General features: G+C 40.7%; 1 long non-coding RNA gene across 1 annotated transcript; it reads left to right on the forward strand.

The window, feature by feature from the left end:
* The first annotated feature begins 2100 nt into the window (after window positions 1-2100).
* LOC147584812 (uncharacterized) lies at window positions 2101-19242 on the forward strand. Its single transcript, XR_015253552.1, has 3 exons — window positions 2101-4134; window positions 4365-5136; window positions 19024-19242. It is a non-coding gene; the product is annotated as an uncharacterized LOC147584812 (long non-coding RNA).
* The last annotated feature ends 244 nt before the right edge of the window (window positions 19243-19486 follow it).

Here is a 19486-nt window from a genome sequence, read left to right on the forward strand (position 1 = left end):
GCATGAAGCCTACTTTAACAACAACAACAATAACAACTATCAACTGTATATATATATATATATATATATATATATATATATATATATATATGTATATATAGTCTATCATATATTGGCTTTCTTATAAAATCCTAATATCATATCTTCAGAAGTAACATCTTGAAATTTCACCTCTGAAGTGACAGGTTTGGGCTTTTCAGAGTTCTTGATATATTATTGAGCTATGACATTTGAATTAGCTTCATGAAACCATATAAATATTTTTTGTTGGCCTTGTAAGTGTCATTATGAGCTGGTTTTTATCATTACTTTAATTTCAGAGGCTGATGTGAGCAACTTCTCCTTTGACAGTCAGGGAATTTCAGAATGAGAAGTAGGCTTGCAATCTATTTGCACAACAGACTGAAAGTACCTTTCTTCTGTGGGTTTGATTTGATTGCCTTACAATTGTCCCTGTCATCATCACCATGAAATGAAGGTGAGGAGTCATTTGTTGACTGACAACTGAGCAAGTGTTCAGTGGATGGTGACAGAGCCCCTTCCTCGCTGAGCCCTTAGCTCACTCTTTGACATTATTGATGTTAACACATTTCCTCCAGTCTATCCTGTAAAAGAATCATACTCATAAAAGAATCCTTAACTAAAAAAACCTTTCCTTTTCTAAATCATCGCTTCAGTGTCGAATAGGTCAAAAATTCCTCAAGCCCCTCTACTCAGTACACATAGCGTGCATATGCCAAGATCTGTTTCTACGGTACAATATGGCAACTCATTTCTGATACTGACTACCCAGAGTTAATGCACACTCCATTGGGGTTGAGCTCAGAGTCCCCAACAAGACTGCCCCATTTCACATGCTAGCTGCAAGTTTCAGAGTCCTCAGGCCACCTAGACTTTTGACCAACTGCCTACAAATTCAGGAGTTCCCATGACTCCGTAGTTTTGACAATTTGCCAGAACAATTCATAGAGTTCAGAAAAGCTCTATATTTATGATCAAAGTTTTTTTTATAAAGGACACAAATCAGGGCCAGCCAAAGGAAGGAGCACATAGGGCAAGATCTGGGACAATCCTGAATGCAGGGTTTCCATGTCCTTTTCCTGTGAAATCAGAATATCACTGTCCTGGCACGTAAAAGCGCCCATCAACCAAAAATCCCAAACAAGCTTCGATGGTTAAAGTTTTTTATTGGGATTTCGTCATATAGGCACGACTGATTGAACCACTGGCACATGACTGAACTCGATCTCCAGCCCTCCCTCTCTTCCTAGGAGGTGCTTCTAATATCACATGGCTCAAAGCCCCAACATTTGATTATGTGGTAGGTCTTTCTGGCAGGGCCAGTCCCCATCCCTGAACTATGTAGGGACCCAATGGGCCCACCATGAATAAGACAAATATTCCTATCACTCAGGACATTTCAAAATGTTAGAAGCTCCATCTCAGGAACCTGGGACACAGACCAGATAATCCCTTATCATATGACATACACCTTCATCCATTTGTAAAGTTTATGCCAGCAGCACGTGTAGTAGTCATTGTCCTCCTCCTCGTGTGCAGTATCCATGGCTCCATTTGATAAAAGCTTTCGCCAACCTGTTAAATAACAGGTTAATTTCTCCGAGTTCAAAATTATTTTCATTTGTACCTGTGTATTCACGAAGAGTGTGATGCTGAGAACCCTTTATGGATTTGGACTTTTCTTTGTCTTTGATGATTGCTAGTGCTCATTGAGTCTTTGCTATGTCCCAGGCATGATGCTTAGCTCTGTACATGCATTTCATTATCATAACAAGTCTATAATATTAGATAAATACTATCTCCACCTTACACATAAGGGAAGGGGAGTAAAGAGACGTTGTGTCCAAAGTAATGTGCCCCCACGGCACAAGGGTGACTCGGTCAGTTAAGCATCCGACTTCAGCTCAGGTCGTGATCTCACAGCTCGTGAGTTCAAGCCTCGCGTGGGGCTCTGTGCTGACAGCTCAGAGCCTGGAGCCTGCTTCGGATTCTGTGTCTCCCTCTCTCTCTGCCCCTCCTCCGCTTGCACTCTGTCTCTCAAAAATAAATAAACGTTAAAAAAAATTAAAAAGTAAACAAAGTAATGTGCCCAAAGTCACAAAAGTAGTAAGTGGCAGAGTTGGGATTTACAAAAGGTCATCTACTCTCAAAGCCTGTGCGCCATTAGACTGTGCTACGTATAGCAACAAGAGCACTAGCTTTGCGCTGGAAAGTTCTGGAGCAACTCATTTGGTTTATCATAAAAGCAATTTTTCTTTATTTGAAAAGTGACGGAAAAGCATCAGTGGTTAACGTCATAACGTAACAAGGTTTCTTAAAAGAAAACGTGCTAAGGACTCCTGTTAAACAAAAAGAGAATCCAATAAAATTCAACGTTCAGATATTTGTCATTCCTTGGATGCTTGTGAAAAATCTTCATTTACAGATTCACTGTCCCAACACAGGCAGAGTCAAATTCTGTATTTACACTGAGGATGTCCCCACCATTCTTTATCGTGAAGTTACTCTGAGTTGGAGTATTAATGTTTCTGTTTTCATCCCTACTTTTGCACCTTAACAAGCCGCTTTTGAGGCCTTGGTATGTTTGAAAAATTAATGTTAAAATAAAATGCAAGTTTAAGAAGATTAAAGTTATCATGAAATAAAAATATATTAACCAATGAGTCTTCATTTTCTTAACTGTACAACAGGGATAGTAATCCAGGTAAAGTGTTGTGGGGCTTACAAAATACTAACATATATAAAGTGCCTCTGGTGAGGAACAGTGCTCCAAAGGACAGATAGATCTAGAATCTTCTGTCAGTGGTCAGGTGCCAGCAGGCCCACTGAAATGCTCAATGAGTGCCCTTTCTTTCCTGCTGAATTCATTTCTTATTCTGAAAACAAATTATTTTTCTCCTCTGGATATGTTACTTTTGCTTTTAGCAACTATCAAGAGAGGTAGGGTCAGACGAGTGACTCAGAGAAGGAAGAAAGAGTGTTTGATAGTGATCTCATTAATGGAGAACAAACAGGGACAAGATAACATCAAGAGCAAAATTGCAAAGTAACGAATGAGTATGATGCACTTTGTGCTTCATTTTTGTTACATGCAGCACCCATGTTACCTCCGTTCCCTCTGCTCATTCATTGTCCTAAAACTTCTGTATTTGGAAAATGATGGCGTCTTCATTCATTTACACACAGATGCTTTAAAAGCCTCCTCCACAATTAAGAAAGAAGTAGAAGATACATTTAAACCAATGTGGTCATTTTTCACTACTTTTCATTGCTCCTAAAAGTTGACAAGCTGACTTTAAATGGACCTTAATAAAAAACGTAGTTCTTTATTAAATAGTTTACATCCAAGACGTTTATCCCTAAGTGCCTCGATCTGGTGGCTGTAAGTTCTCTTGCGGAAATTCAGCCCTACACTTCCTTCAGGGCTTCTACACACTAGACAACAGGCAAAAACAGACGTCAGCTGTTGGACTGTGTGAAAGTGCCCACGACAAGGGCCTTTCCTAGATTTTCCAGTTATATTTTAGTTTAAAAAAAGGTGGGGGGGGGCAGTTCTACCTTTGAACTACAAACATTTAGGGCCAACTATTTACTTAGATCTAAAATGTGAATCTTTCTTCCCTTTTTTGTTTTTGTTTTTGTTTTTGTTTTGGTCTGACAGGTCATGAGGTGTGCTGTGCAATGAGATGGAGAATTTGCTTTCAGATCATCAGTGGGTGGAATGGGCTCTGCTCAGAGGAGAAGCTGGTATTTTTATCCAGCCTCCACAAAGCCCCCAGCTCTTGGCAGCAATGTGTCCTGGGCCTCTGACTCGCTTCTCCCCCTTCCAAGCCGGCTCATTTTCTGAGTGTTTCTTCTTCTTCCCTGACTCCTTCCAAGGTGTTTACAGATGACCCCCATCTCAGGAGCCAAACCCTTGCCTGCGTCTGTTCAGCCTTCTCTGCTTCTCGTCACTCACCCAGGATAGAGATCTCATTCTGGAGTTTGAACCTCGGCCCCCCATTTATGACCTGTGTTAACTTGGGAAAATTACTTCACCTCTATTGGCCTCGATTTCTTCGTCTGTAAAATGGACCGATATTAGTCCTTCTACATCTGAGTTCATTCAAGGAGGTAATGCACGTAAACTTCCTCGCACAGAGTCTAGTACACGTTACAGGCTAATAATTATTTACTGTATCCAGCAAAGCAAAGAGGCCTTTTTTTAGTGTATGGAGATGTCTCCTGGCCAGTGTCCTATGATGCCTAATAGGATGGATGCAGCGGGTCCACCTCCATCATTTGCAGGGCTTGGGGGCAAGAGGACACATGTATACCTGCTCCCACTTTCCTCTTGCTTTCAGCTCTGTCCCTCGCTGCAAGTTACCTCACCCATGAGTGTGCGTCCTACTCCTACCAGCCTGTCTAAGCTCTGTCCGAACCCAGCTTCTTCCTGTCCTGCAAGCAGCCGCTCCTTGGCCACCTCTCAGGTCTACAAATGGGTCCTCCAGAGACTATCTCCACGGAAGAGCTCCTTGCAGGCTGGCAGTGACTTGAGCCCCTGGATGGGGAACCCCATGATCCTGGTACGTGGAGTGGGGTGGGGAAGCAGGGGATGGCACAGGCGAGGTGCTCAGAATTGTCCCCCATAGAGAAGCCTGGCTGAAAGATGGCCGGAACAGGGCTCTCCAGGAGGTGGGACTCGGGGTAGGAGTCCTGGCTGTCTGGAGGGAACCATGTTGCAGGAAATGAACCATGCGTTTGGGAGGGTGGTTTCTCCACAGGCTAGCTTGAAGCCCTGGTGTCCAGCACAGTTATGGAGATGGCATGTCTATAGTGCAGGAAAGAGCTTACTCCTCTCGCTAAGGCCCTGACAACCCTTTGGAGCAGCCCCGACAGATGCCAGTTTCTTTGAGGGGTCAGTTCTTGGTGTTGCTGTGCTCCCCTTTCACAGACCTGCTTCCCATGCTGCAGCACAGACCTCTCTACTCCTCCCCTTTGCTAATGTTTCCTTGGCTTGGCAATTGCAGAGTGGACAGTGAAGAAACCCTAGGAGAAGCTCACCTCAAATACCAGGGAACTTGGAACCAGGGAGAATTTCAGGACACAAAGGGAACGAAAGAGATCTGTTTGGTGGTAAGTAACATTTGACTCTAGAAAGTCCAGGGAGTAAACCATGAAGGTCAGCACACCCCACTTCCTGCAGAACTGGGGCTGCAATCCATCTGCTCCTTTAAAATATATGATTATGTCCTACGTTAGCAGCTTTCCTTTTATTACTGAGAGTCTCGGCACCCACGTGTTCTGCAGATTGCTGCGAAGGACTTGGGGTGAAGTGTTAACGTACTGAGAATTTATGTTTAGGAGTCATTTGGCAAGAAAAGGTTATGAAATATAATTCAATAGCAAATAGGCAATAAAGATATAGCACCTGTGCTAGATAATAAACCCCCCAGAAAAGGAAACCGATGCCTTCAGTTATAAATTGTCAAGGAGTCACATTTGGAATTGGAGTAGAAGTGCCACCCTTGCAGGGAAAACCATTCGGTTCCAGCAACGGGAGCTGGGCTTGCCTCCCTTCTGAACAAGAGTGCTTTGCTCTGGTGATCTCACATGTCCAGTTCCATGCTGGTGGCCTGGCTCTCGCTCAGGACCCGATTACTTCAGAAGTGAGCTTATCTGGTAAAGCATCCTTGTATAGAAAGCTGTATATGGAGAAGGAGGTTGTTTGTTTTTCTAAAGAAAAAAAAAGTGACATATCTGACTGACATTCTAACTAGGGTGCTGGAGAACATGCGTTTCTTGTGTGTTAATAGAGGCTCAATATCAACAGGGTCCTGTTTTATTTAAATGTAAACTGAAGGGTTCTGCAGCGAACAATTGGGAAATGTTGAATTAAAACCAAGTCTATCCATTTCTGGGTATACACCCAAAAGAATTTATAAGCCAGGTGTCAAAAAGATATTTGCACACCCGTGTTCACAGGAGCTAAAACATGTGTCCATCAACTGATGACCGCTAAGCAAAATGGGGTCTATACACACAGTGGAATATTAGTCAGCAATAAAAAGGGGGGAAGTTCTCATACAGGTGACAACATGGAAGCACTTTGAGGCCATCGTGCTAAAGGAAATAATCCAGGCACCAAAGGACGAGCGCTGTATGATTTCACTTACATGAGGTACTTACAATAGTCAAATCACAGAGACAGAAGATAAAACGTTGGTTGCCAGGGAGAAGGGAGAATGTGGAGTTAGTATTCAATGGGTACCGAGTGTCAGTTTTACAAGATGGAAAGAGTTTTGGGGATGGAGGTGGTGACAGCTACATAACAATGTGAATGTATCTAATACCCCTGAGCCACACGCTTCAAAATGGTTAGATGGTAAATTTTACATTAAGTGTATGTTAACACAAGAAACATTTTTTTTTTTATTTCTGAGGATGATCATTTTAACTGTAGGATATCTCAGAGCGTCTCTTATGCTCACATGCAATATTATTTGAAATAAGATGGTGTAAAATACATTTTCCCAAAATAGAATATACTTGAGAAACTACTAATATAGATTGCTTTTCATTCCTTGATTTTTTTCCTATTCACTTTCCAGATTAAATCTTTTAAATATCTAAGTGAAGAATGCTATTTCTTTTAAAACATGGTAATTCAAGGTGTCCCACGGGGGTGGGCATGGTGGATTCGTGAGTATCGGGCCCTACTATCGCCACACATTGTCCATCTTAGGAGGAAAACTGGAAAACGTTATGGAAAATTTCTCACGGAAAATAAGATGTGGGGAAGCCATTTCTGCCTGGGCTATTCCTTGGCATCTGTTCCATTTAAGCGCCACAGGGCTGCGCGGGGTTCAGGCGAGGACCACCCAGAGTTCGATCTCCATGCCTTGTAATAAGTTTGTCCCCATGTGTTCTTCCTAAGTTCTCAGACCTCCTCCCCTAAGAGACCCACTCCTACATGTAATGACTCTTATTAAGGAGGGACCAGAATTGGGGGGGGGGCAAGCAAAACTGGGGACATACTCTAGTTCTCCCACACGCTTTTATTATACCTCTCTTACTTTTCCTTTCTTTGCTTAGTTCCATAGGTTAACCTGTAGCCCCACAAGCATCGATTAACCTTTCTTGTGACATTTGAGGCTGCTCACCTCTGCCTAATTCAACAGACGTTCAGCTTTAGAGAGGTAGAGGGTGTGATTCAGAGGAAGGCAGGGGCCGAGAAATAAGTCGCACTAAGACACTGGGGGTGTTCGTGTGCAAGTTCTCACTTTTAAAACAAAAAGTCTACTTTGGAACATATACCTAACTGTAAGGCATCTATCGTGAATTCTATAAACATGGTGATCATATTCTCCAAATCTCAAATTAGGGCACACCAACTGGGAAAGGTTGTGTGTGTGTGTGTGTGTGTGTGTGTGTGTGTGTGAAGTTACTTAATTCTTGTAAAATATGCCTTAATCCCATTTAGTCAGTCAGTAATAGAAATCTTTTATTAGAGAAAATCGAATTTTATAAAATCATAACTGTACCAGCAAAGCTGGCATAGATGATCAATGTATGTGATCCCACACAGTGTTTAGATTACATACAACCCTTAAGAACATTTTTTGTGCATTTATTACTCTTTTGAAGGACTGATCCTTTGTAATTCCTTGTAAATCAAGACCTAGTCCACTCTGCCATTTTTCTTTTTTCTTTTTTGTTAAAGAAGCTCCACGCCCGGCACAGAGCTCAATGTAGGGTTTGAACTCACAGCCCTGAGATTAAGACCTCAGCTGAGATCAAGAGTTGGATGCTTAACCAACTGAGCCACCCAGATGCCCCTGCCACAGTCATTTTTTTTTATTTTATTTTTATTTTTTAAAATTTACGTCCAAATTAGTTAGCATCTAGTGCAACAATGATTTCAGGAGTAGATTCCTTAGTGCCCCTTACCCATTTAGCCCATCCCCCCTCCCACAACCCCTCCAGTAACCCTCAGTTTGTTCTCCATATTTATGAGTCTCTTCTGTTTTGCCCCCCTCCATGTTTTTATATTATTTTTGTTTCCCTTCCCTTATGTTCCTCTGTTTTGTCTGTTAAAGTCCTCATATGAATGAAGTCATATGATTTTTGTCTTTCTCTGACTGACTAATTTCACTTAGCATAATACCCTCCAGTTCCATCCACATAGTTGCAAATGGCAAGATTTCATTCTTTCTGATTGCCAAGTAATACTCCATTGTATATATACCACATCTTCTTTATCCACTCATCAGTTGATGGACATTTGGGCTCTTTCCATACTTTGGCTATTGTTGATAGTGCTGCTACAAACATGGGGGTGCATGTGTCCCTTAGAAACAGCACACCTGTATCCTGTGGATAAATACCTAGTAGTGCAATTGCTGGATCATAGGGTAGTTCTATTTTTAGTGTTTTGAGGAACCTCTCCATATTGTTTTCCAGAGTGGCTGCCGCAGCTTGCATTCCCACCAACAATGCAAAAGAGATCCTCTTTCTCCGCATCCTCGCCAACATCTGTTGTTGCCTGAGTTGTTAATGTTAGCCATTCTGACAGGTGTAAGGTGGTATCTCATTGTGGTTTTGATTTGTATTTCCCTGCTGATGAGTGATGTTGAGCATTTTTTCATGTGTTGGTTGGCCATCTGGATGTCTTCTTTGGAGAAGTGTCTATTCATGTCTTTTGCCCATTTCTTCACGGGATTACTTGTTTTTTCGGTGTTGAGTTTGAGAAGTTCTTCATAGATTTTGGATCCTAACCCTTTATCTGATATGTGATTTGCAAATATCTTCTCCCATTCTGTCGGTTGTCTTTTAGTTTTGCTGATTGTTTCCTTCACTGTGCAGAAGCTTTTTATTTTGATAAGGTCCCAGTAGTTCATTTTTGCTTTTGTTTCCCTTGCCTCCAGAGACGTGTTGAGTAAGAAGTTGCTGCAGCCAAGATCGAAGAGGGTTTTGCCTGTTTTCTCCTTGAGGATTTTGATGGCTTCCTGTCTTATGTTTAGGTCTTTCATCCATTTTGAGTTTATTTTTGTGTATGGTGTAAGAAAGTGGTCCAGGTTCATTCTTCTGCATGTCGCTGTCCAGTTTTCCCAGCACTACTTGCTGAAGAGTCTGTCTTAATTCCATTGGATATTCTTTCCTGCTTTGTCAAAGATTAGTTGGTCATACGTTTGTGGGTCCATTTCCGGGTTCTCTGTTCTGTTCCATTGATCTGAGTGTCTGTTTTTGTGCCAGTACCATACTCTCTTGATGATTACAGCTTTGTAATATAGCTTGAAGTCCAGGATTGTGATGCCTCCTGCTTTGGTTTTCTTTTTCAAGATCGCTTTGGCTATTGAGGGGTCTTTTCCGGTTCCATACAAATTTTAGGATTATTTGTTCTAGCTCTGTGAAGAATGCTGGTGTTACTTTGGTAGGGATTGCATTGGATATGTAGATTGCTTTGGGTAGTATCAACATTTTAACAATATTTGTTCTTCCTATCCAGGAGCATGGAATCTTTTTCATTTTTTTGTGTCTTCTTCAATTTCTTTCATAAGCTTTCTATACTTTTCAGTGTATAGATTTTTCACCTCCTTGGTTAGATTTATTCCTAGGTATTTTATGGGTATTTGTGCAACTGTAAATGGTATCGATTCCTTGATTTCTCTTTCTTTCGTTTCATTGTTGGTGTATAGGAATGCAACCGATTTCTGTGCATTGATTTTATATCCTGCAACTTTGCTGAATTCATGAATCAATTCTAGCAGTTTTTTGGTGGAATCTTTTGGGTTTTCCATATAGACTATCATGCCATCTTCAAAGAGTGAAAGTTTGACCTCCTCCTGGCCGATTTGGATGCCTTTTATTTCTTTGTGTTGTCTCATTGCAGAGGCTAAGACTTCCAATACTATGTTGAATAACAGTGGTGAGAGTGAACATCCCTGTCTTGATCCTGACCTTAGGGGGAAAGTTCTCAGTTTTTCCCCATTGAGGATGATATTAGCATTGGGTCGTTCATATATGGCTTTTATGATCTCGAGGTATGATCCTTTTATCCCTACTTTCTTCAGGGTTTTTATCAAGAAAGGATGCTGTATTTGGTCAAATGCTTTCTCTGCATCTATTGAGAGGATCATATGGTTCTTGTCCTTTATTTTATTGATGTGATGAATCACATTAATTGTTTTGTGGATATTGAACCAGCCCTGCATCCCAGGTATAAAGCCCACTTGGTCATGGTGAATAATTTTTTTAATGTATTGTTGGATCTTGTTGGCTAATACCTTGTTGAGGATTTTTGCATCCAAGATCATCAGGGAAATTGGTCTATAGTTCTCCTTTTTAGTGAGCTTTCTGTCTGGTTTTGGAATCAAGGTCATGCTGGTTTCATAGAGTTTGGAAGTTTTCCTTCCATTTCTATTTTTTGGAACAGCTTCAAGAGAAGATGTTAACTCTTCCTTAATGTTTGGTAGAATTCCCCTGGAAAGCCATCTGGCCCTGGACTCTTGTTTTTTGGCAGATTTTTGATTGCTAATTTGATTTCCTTACTGTTTATGGGTCTGTTCAAATTTTCTATTTCTTCCTGTTTCAGTTTTGGCAGTGTATATGTTTCTAGGAATTTGCCCATTTCTTCCAGATTACCCATTTTATTGGCATATAATTGTTCATAATATTCTCTTATTATTGTTTTTATGTCTGCTGTGTTGGTTGTGATCTCTCCTCTTTTCATTCTTGATTCTATTTATTTGGGTCCTTTCCTTTTTCTTTTTGATCAAACTGGCTAGTGGTTTATCAATTTTGTTAATTGTTTCAAAGAACCAGCTTCTGGTTTCATTGATCTGTTCTACTGTTTTTTTGGTTTTGATAGCATTAACTTCTGCTCTAATCCTTATTATTTCCTGTCTTCTGCTGGTTTTGGGTTTTATTTGCTGTTCTTTTTCCAGCCCCTTAAGGCGTAAGTTTAGGTGGTGTATCTGAGATCTTTCTTTCTTCTTTAGGAAGGCCTGGATTGCTATATACTTTCCTCTTATGACCACCTTTGCTGCATCCTAGAGGTTTTGGGTTGTGGTATTATCATTTTCATTGACTTCCATATCCTTTTTAATTTCCTCTTCAACTGCTTGGTTAGCCCATTCATACTTTAGTAGGATGTTCTTCAGTCTCCAAGTATTTGTTACCTTTCCAAATTTTTTCTTGTGGTTGATTTCGAGTTTCATAGCGTTGTGGTCTGAAAATATGCACGGTATGATCTTGATCTTTTTGTACTTAGTTAGGGCTGATTCGTGTCCCAGTATATGGTCTGTTCTGGAGAATGTTCCACGTACACTGGAGAAGAATGTATATTCTGCTGCTTTAGGATGAAATGTTCTGAATATATCTGTTAAGTCCATCTGGTCCGGTGTGTTATTCAAAGCCATTTTTCCTTGTTGATTTTTTTGATTAGATGATCTGTCCATTGCTGTGAGTGGGGTGTTGAAGTCTCCTACCATTATGGTATTACTATTGATGAGTTTCTTTATGTTTGTGATTAATGGATGTATATATTTGGGTGCTTCCACATTTGGCACATAAATGTTTACAATTGTTAGGTCTTCTTGGTGGATAGACCCCTTGATTATGATATAATGCCCTTCTGCATCTCTTGATACAGTCTTTATTTTAGAGTCTAGATTGTCTGATATAAGTATGGCTACTCTGGATTTCTTTTGTTGACCATTAGCATGATAGATAGTTCTCCATCCCCTCATTTTCTTTTTTTTTTTTTTCAACATTTATTTATTTTTGCGACAGAGAGAGACAGAGCATGAACGGGGGAGGGGCAGAGAGAGAGGGAGACACAGAATCGGAAACAGGCTCCAGGCTCTGAGCCATCAGCCCAGAGCCTGACGCGGGGCTCGAACTCACGGACCGCGAGATCGTGACCTGGCTGAAGTCGGACGCTTAACCGACTGCGCCACCCAGGCGCCCCATCCATCCCCTCATTTTCAATCTGAAGGTGTCTTTAGGTCTAAAGTGGGTCTCTTGTAAACAGCGTATAGATGGATCTTGTTTTTCTTATCCATTGTTACCCTATGTCTTTTGAATGGAGCATTGGGTCCATTGACGTTTACAGTGAGTACTGAAAGATATGAATTTATTGCCATTATGGTGCTTGAAGAGTTGGAGTTTCTGGTGGTGTTCTCTGGTCCTTTCTAATCTTTTGTTGCTTTTGCTATTTATTTTTATATATATATTTTCATCTTTTCTCCCCTCAGAGAGTCCCCCTTAAAATTTCTTGCAGGGCTGGTTTACAGGTCACAAACTCCTTTAATTTTCGTTTGTCTGGGAAACTGTTTATCTCTCCCTCCATTTTGAATGACAGCCTTGCTGGATAAAGAATTCTTGGCTGCATATTTTTCTGATTCAGCACACTGAATATATCCTGCCACTCCTTTCTGGCCTGCCAAGTTTCTGTGGATAGGTCTGCTGTGAACCTGATCTGTCTTCCCTTGTAGGTTAGGGACTTTTTTTCCCTTGCTGCTTTCATGATTCTCTCCTTGCCTGAGTATTTTATGAATTTGACTATGATATGCCTTGTTGATGGTCGGTTTTTGTTGAATCTAACGGGGATCCTCTGTGTTTCCTGGATTTTGATGTCTGTGTCTTTCCCCAGGTTACGAAAATTTTCCGCTATGATTTGCTCACATAACCCTTCTACCCCTCTTTCTCTCTCTTCCTCCTCTGGGACCCCTATGATTCTGATGTTGTTCCTTTTTCATGAATCACTGATTTCTCTAATTCTTAAATCGAGCTCTTTTGCCTTCATCTCCCTCTTTTTTTCTGCTTCATTATTCTCGATAAGTTTGTCCTCTATATCGCTGATTCTCTGTTCTGCCTCATCCATCCTTGCCACCGCGGCATCCATCCATGATTGCAGCTAAGTTAGAGCATTTTTTATTTCATCCTGACTAGCTTTTACTTCTTTTATCTCCGCAGAAAGGGATTCTAATCTGTTTTTGACTCCAGCTAGTATGCTTATTATCGTGATTCTAAATTCTGGTTCAGACATCTTGCTTGTATCTGTGTTGGTTAAATCCCTGGCTATCGTTTCTTTGTGATCTTTCTTTTGGGTTGAATTCCTTCGTTTTGTCAATTTGAAGGGAGAAAAGGAATTAATGAGGTAGAAAAATTGAAATTAAAAAAAATTAAAATTTAAAAAATATTAAAATTAAAAACTAAGCACACACACACACACACACACACACACACAAATCGAATAAATGATGCTAGATCCTTGGTGTGTTTTGGTCTGGGTGTTGAAAGTGGTTTGACAGATTAGAGAAAAAAAAAGGGGGGGAGGAAATCATTTGAGAATTTGAAAAAATGAATACACTGAAGTAGACTAAAATGAGATGATGGGGGTAAAATAGAATTTGAAAAAATAAACACAAAAATAAGGAATATAGTAGAAAAAATAAAAATATTTTTAATAAAAATTAAAAATAAATATGAATTTTTTTCTTTTTCTGTATTTAAGAAAAAAAGAAAAAAGAGAAAAAAGATTTTAAAAAAGAGAAAAAAAGAAATCGTTTGAAAATTTGAAAAAGTGAATACACTGTAGCAGACTAACATAAAATAGAATTTGAAAAAATTTACACAAAAGCAAAAAAATAGTAAAAAATTTAAATAAAAATATTTTAATAGAAATTGAAAGTAAAATGAAGTTTTTCTGTTTCTGCATTCAAGGAAAAGAAAAACGAAAAAGAAAAAAAGAAAACAAAGAAAAAAATGAAATTGTATGCAAATTTGAAAAGGTGAATACACTGTAATAGACTAAAATAAAACGATGGAAGTAAAATAGAATTTGAAAAAACTTACACAACAGTAAAAAAAAAGTAATAAAAATTAAAGAAAAATGTTTTTAATAAAAATTTAAAATAAAGATGAATTTTTTTCTCTTTCTGTATTCAAGAAAAAGAAAATAAATGAAAAAGAAAAAAAAAGAAAATTGAATACATGGACCTGCTAACAGATTGAAATAGGACTGAAGTTACTTCGTTTTCCCCTAGAAGTCAGACCATGAAGCGCTTTATAGTCCATAAAGTAAACAAGCGGTGAGACTTACGTTCTTGAAGAGCGAGGTTGGCCCAGTTGGGTGGGGCTCAGTGTAAGGGCTCCGTTCTCCACTAGATGGCACTGCTAGCCTCCTGGGGTGGAGTGTTGCGGTGCTCGTAGGTGCATATGCGCATGCGCAGGGGAGGCGAAAATGGCACCATCCAGCTACCCGGTCTGTTCTCCCGGATCAGCAAGCGCGCACCCATCCTCTGTCTTCAGCTCTCGTCTACTCGCTGCATCTTCACTGTCCATTACCAAGCCCTAGGCAGCAACTCTCTCCCGAGTTTTGTCTCAGATGCGGCTGTTTTCCCGGGCCCCTTACTTCCGAAGGACTGCGGCTTTGACCCCTTCCGCCCTTCTGTGGGCGGGTCTCACCCAGCAATGGCTGAATGAGCAATGGCCAAAGGTTGGCTGCACCCAGGAAGGCCTGCTGGACTCTGCTGCTGCCGGAGCCCCGAGACTGTGGCCAGGTGCCAGCCGGCCCCAGAAAAGTTCGCGAGACAGTGTAGCAGCAGCGTTTCAGGGATTATGTGCACCAGGCTTCACCCTCAACGACCTTGTTCCAGCACCAGCGAATGTGGCCGCCTTCCGGGGTCTGCTGCAACCAGGTAGCTTCGACAGTCTCTACCAAATGTCCTTCCGGCAGTGGAACCGCTTTTCCCCCGTGTGGCCCGAGAACCTCCCGGACCCCACTCTTTTCCTGAGGATTCGCCCTTCCCGCCAGAGCACCACCAGGTACTGAGCTGCAGACTCTGCGCTCCCCTTGTTTACAGTCTTAATGAAATTTAAACCCTCTCCTTTCTCCTTTCTCCCTTTTTAGTTTAGTCCCTTCGGCTGTTTCCAATTTTCCACTTTCTCTCCAGCTGCTTTTGGGGAGGGGTGCTTTTCCTGAATTCTGCCCCCCTCCCCGGTCTCTTTCCTCTCTCCACCCACAAAAGCGGTTTCCACCTTTCATGGCTTCTCGCTCCCCAAATTCACTTCTCTGTCCCGCGTACCTGCTGAATTCTGTGGTTCAGGTTGTGCAGATTGTTGTGTTAATCCTCCGATCAGTTTTCTAGGTGTGTAGGATGGTTTAGAGTTGGTCTGGCTGTATTTCATGGACGCGAGACGCACAAAAAACTACCATGCTGTTCTGCCATCTTGGCTCCTCCCGGTTGTTTTTAAGGAAGGCTTTTATCACTCTGTTTCCATCAGTGATTGAAACTGTGAGATAGTTTCTCTTTCAAAACTGTAGTTTTCCCACCCTGAGACACTGCACACAGGCCTTCAGAGCATAAATATGTCTCAGGGTCGATGCTGTGACTTGGTGCTGACCCAGTCATTCCAAAATTCACATGTAATGCTGGAGAGCAGAAAGAATCCAAATCTAACAGCTTAATCTCTGTGTTTCCTGCGGTACTTAATAAAGTATTAAGTGAGCGTCGTCCCTGTCTAGTTCTGGTTTGTTTTTAGGTGAGCATAAATGCCTAAACCTGTCCAGGATGGAGGGCAGAATGTGTGCTATTGACTGTCTCCTATCAGGCCCCCATATTTGAGTTAACGTTGGCTTGCAGTTGGAAGGTACAGGACACTTGGACTTGATTAGATATGAGAAAGTTGGCAAAGCGGATCTATAGGTAACCCCTCCTGCATCTTTCCCTGGATCACCTTATCTGGGGTAGAACCTTGGCCATAAATCCTTTAAAATTTCATCAACACAAGAAATTTTAGTTTTCCTTGCTTTATAAATGACTGTTAACTCACTTGCTTGGGTCTTGTTATTTTCACTTCTTTAAGGGAAAGTACTAAATTTGACAACTTGGGAACTTTGAGTTCCTTACTATACCGATAACAACGTTTATCAGAGAATTTCAGCAGGATCAAGGTTTGTCCAAAAAATTCTCTTACGGAGAGAGACCAAGGCTCTGATCTCTTATCTGGTTGAGTGTTGGTAAATGTTTAGCAACATAGTAGTTGCCACTTTCCATGGTATAAATACTGCCACCATGGCTGACTTAGTTAGGGACGGGTCGTGACTGAACGCAGGGCTGGGAAGAGGAATGGGTGCGATCAGCTCTTGCAAGCCTGTAGGACCACTTGAGTTTATGCCCCTAGTCCATCGGCTCCCAAATTTTGGTGTGAATCATTATTGCTATTATTAAAATTACAGAGGTTGCTTCAGATCTCTGCAACTGAGGCCAGACTACCTGTATATTTAACAAGTTTCCCAGGTGATCCTTATTCTATAGCATGAGCTCTGACTCCCATATTCATTTCAATGTAAAGGCTGCTTTTGTGTATGTATGCTGCCATTCGAGATCAAGAAGTCTAAGTACATTTTCATACCACAAAATTTACTAAGATATTATTATGTATCATTATATGTGGGCTAAATTCACTAAGATGTAATGAAAATAGCTTCTGCTATTTGGAATGAATAATGACCATCCTGTTCACTTTGATATAATAGTCTATATTCAGCTCATTACTTTTCATTATCCTTGAATGTAAAATATGCCATGGAAATCCAAAATCCATATATTCTAGAAATTAGGTGATATCTTTATGGAGCTCATAAATAGGCCCATCCTAGAGTTATGAGAAATATTTGCATCGGACATTTTCATTGTAAAGAAAATGATTCACATGACAGTTATCCTTGCTCACCATCAATATTCTTCCAATAGGATTGTGCCAAGTGCGTCATGAATGTAATGATTGGTTTATGACAAAAAACTTCGGATAAACATACCAACTTCCTCTGAAAGATTCTTGAGCGATTTTCAAAAAGGCTTCGTGGAGTTAGTTTATTATTCGTCTTCGGGAATGAATGCTTTTCATCGGAGATGATTTCAACGCTTTAGTGCTGATCTCTTTCCAAAGACTGCATTCACCCTGTGAATATCTCTGAAGACATATTCTCTACTCTAAAGGAATTTACAATCTACTGGGGTTAAGAATTCCTTGTATTAACAATTAAGGGAAAATATGGGAGGTATTCGAAGCCGTGGTGGGTATGTTCCTGGCAGTTTGGTGGGAGAGACGGATATGTAAATACCAAATGACACATGCTGGGAGATGGTGACTAAAGTCTCCCTGATGGTTCAGTACAGCTTCACAAAGGAGATGACATGAGCTGGGTCTTCAGGATTGTTGGAAAGGTGGAAGCATAGAGGGCATTTGAGGCAGAGGAAAGAAACCGGAGCACCCAGCTGGACAACAGAGATTTCCAGATTGTTCATTTGAGTCATAAGTACTCTTCTACTCTGTACACAGAATTATGCTCAGCACTCAGGGGATGGAGAGTGAATGAAGGGCACAGCCCCTGCATGCAAGTTATTGATATGCCATTTGGATGCCTAAGATGTGCAAATGTTAGAGAGGAAACAGGGAAATCACACAAATGCCATGGTGCATTACAGATAGGTGTTGTGCAGGGTGTTGTTAAAAGGGGAGAGAGATGTGAGCTGTCGTGTTTAGGGATGACTTTCAGGGTTAAACATTTTTGGACAAGCAAAGCATTTAAACAAACAACCCAAACCCACCAAGCATATATAGGTGAGAGAGAACATGCTGTGTGGGAGGCAGCAAGCAAATCAGTGTGCCCAGAGTAGATAATGCTGGTGAGCAGTGTGAAGGAGGGGAGAGGATCGGGACTGGTCAGGGATTTGGGAGAAAAGGGAAAAACCTTCTATCATTTCAGATCCTCAGTTTCTTTATGAGAAATTATGAGAAAAATTAACTCATAGGCTTGTGAGGAACCAATGAGGCAATTTATGCAAAAGCATTTTGTAAGCTGCTATATACTATAAATATGGGTTGTTGTCAATGGAGGGGATTCCCCAACAATGATTCCTTTCTAAGTTTATTTATTTTTGAGAGAAGGAGAGCACGAGTGGGGGAGGAGCAGAGAAAGAGGGAGAGAGAGAGGATCCCAAGCAGGCTCTGCACTGTCAAACAGAGCCCGATGCGGGGCTGGAACCCATGAACTGTGAGATCACTACCTGAGAGGAAATCAAAGTTGCACGCTTAACCGACTGAGCCACCCAGGGGCCCCGTGATGGCCCCATGCCTGGAAACTTAGGTTTTCAGGAATGGCATTCTCAGTGTGAGGATATAGGTTATGTGCCAAATTGAGATCTTCCCACTGAGAACCAACATCAGAATCAAAACATTTTAAATGAAAGAGTCTATGTTTAAAAAACAATTGCAAATTCTGAAAAGCAAACTTTGGTTTCCAGTTTCTTTTATTATACCTTAACTGATAAACTCAACCATTTTTACAGTTGAAATTTTAAAATAACAATATTAAATAATTAACTGTTAACATTTTAGTGATATTAGTGTGCTTGAGTTTTCTTAAGTAGGTCACATTCCTACAGAAAAAAAAAAAAGGAAGAACTTGCTTTATTTAAACTAAAAAAGTATTACTTGCTGATTAATGGCTCTTCTTTTAGAAAGTATTGTTGTGAAATGAAAACAATGCTGCTAATCTTAAAGTATCCATTGATGACCTGATTTTCTCATCAAATGAAACCTTGTGGTTAAAAAAAACTGAGTGTTTCTTGGCCTAGTTGACTACAAGGATTCTAACTGGCTATCTTCCCATCCAGCCACCCAGCTATGCCCATTAGAATAACACAGACACATTAAACACTATCAAAAAAACTATTTTATATATCAGAGAGTGATATTTAAAAAGAAAAATAAATCTTACAAAGACAATTTCCTATAAATTTGCACAGAAGAGAGTTTCCAAAAGAAGTTTTGGTTATGTTTCTCATTTGGAGAATGATATTCTTTCTCAGACATAAAACTTCAGATCTTCCCCCCAATGCAGTTCTGAAGTTTTTACTGTTTGCGAGAAGACACAGAAAGTGACACCATTAGTTTGTTGCACAGAATTTCAGCCTCCGCTAAGCTCTGGGACCCTTGTGTCTATTTCAGGTCTTACATCTGTTCAGTCCATGAGGACCGATCGTGCTCCACTTTTCCCAATTTAGTTTTACTGCATTTCTTGGTAGAACCACCCACTTGGATCTGCTCAATGACATATGGCTGGATTCCTCATCATCACGGGGTTTTTTCTTGCCCAACACATCTGGAATAAAATGGATTGGAAAAATTACGTTTCCACATTGAGGAAAGGAAAAAGATGGTAGGTGGTTACCGTGTCACTGTGTGACTCCTAGGCTAGGTCATAAGAAGTCTTTGTCTCTGGAATACTTTCTGGAGTCCTGAGCTGTCCTCTGGTCGGTCACTTACCCTTCACATGGGAGTGATGTTATCTGAAGCCTACAGACCAGTCCATCTAGTCAATACCATAAGGGACAATGGAATCACTCAGCTGAGCCCTGCCTGAATCCCTTAACCACAAAGTTTTCAGGTAATACAATCATTGTCGATTTAA

Source organism: Puma concolor, chromosome A1, assembly GCF_028749965.1.
Source record: "Puma concolor isolate L17-30 chromosome A1, mPumCon1.1.hap2, whole genome shotgun sequence".
In the NCBI taxonomy this organism is placed as follows: domain Eukaryota; kingdom Metazoa; phylum Chordata; class Mammalia; order Carnivora; family Felidae; genus Puma; species Puma concolor.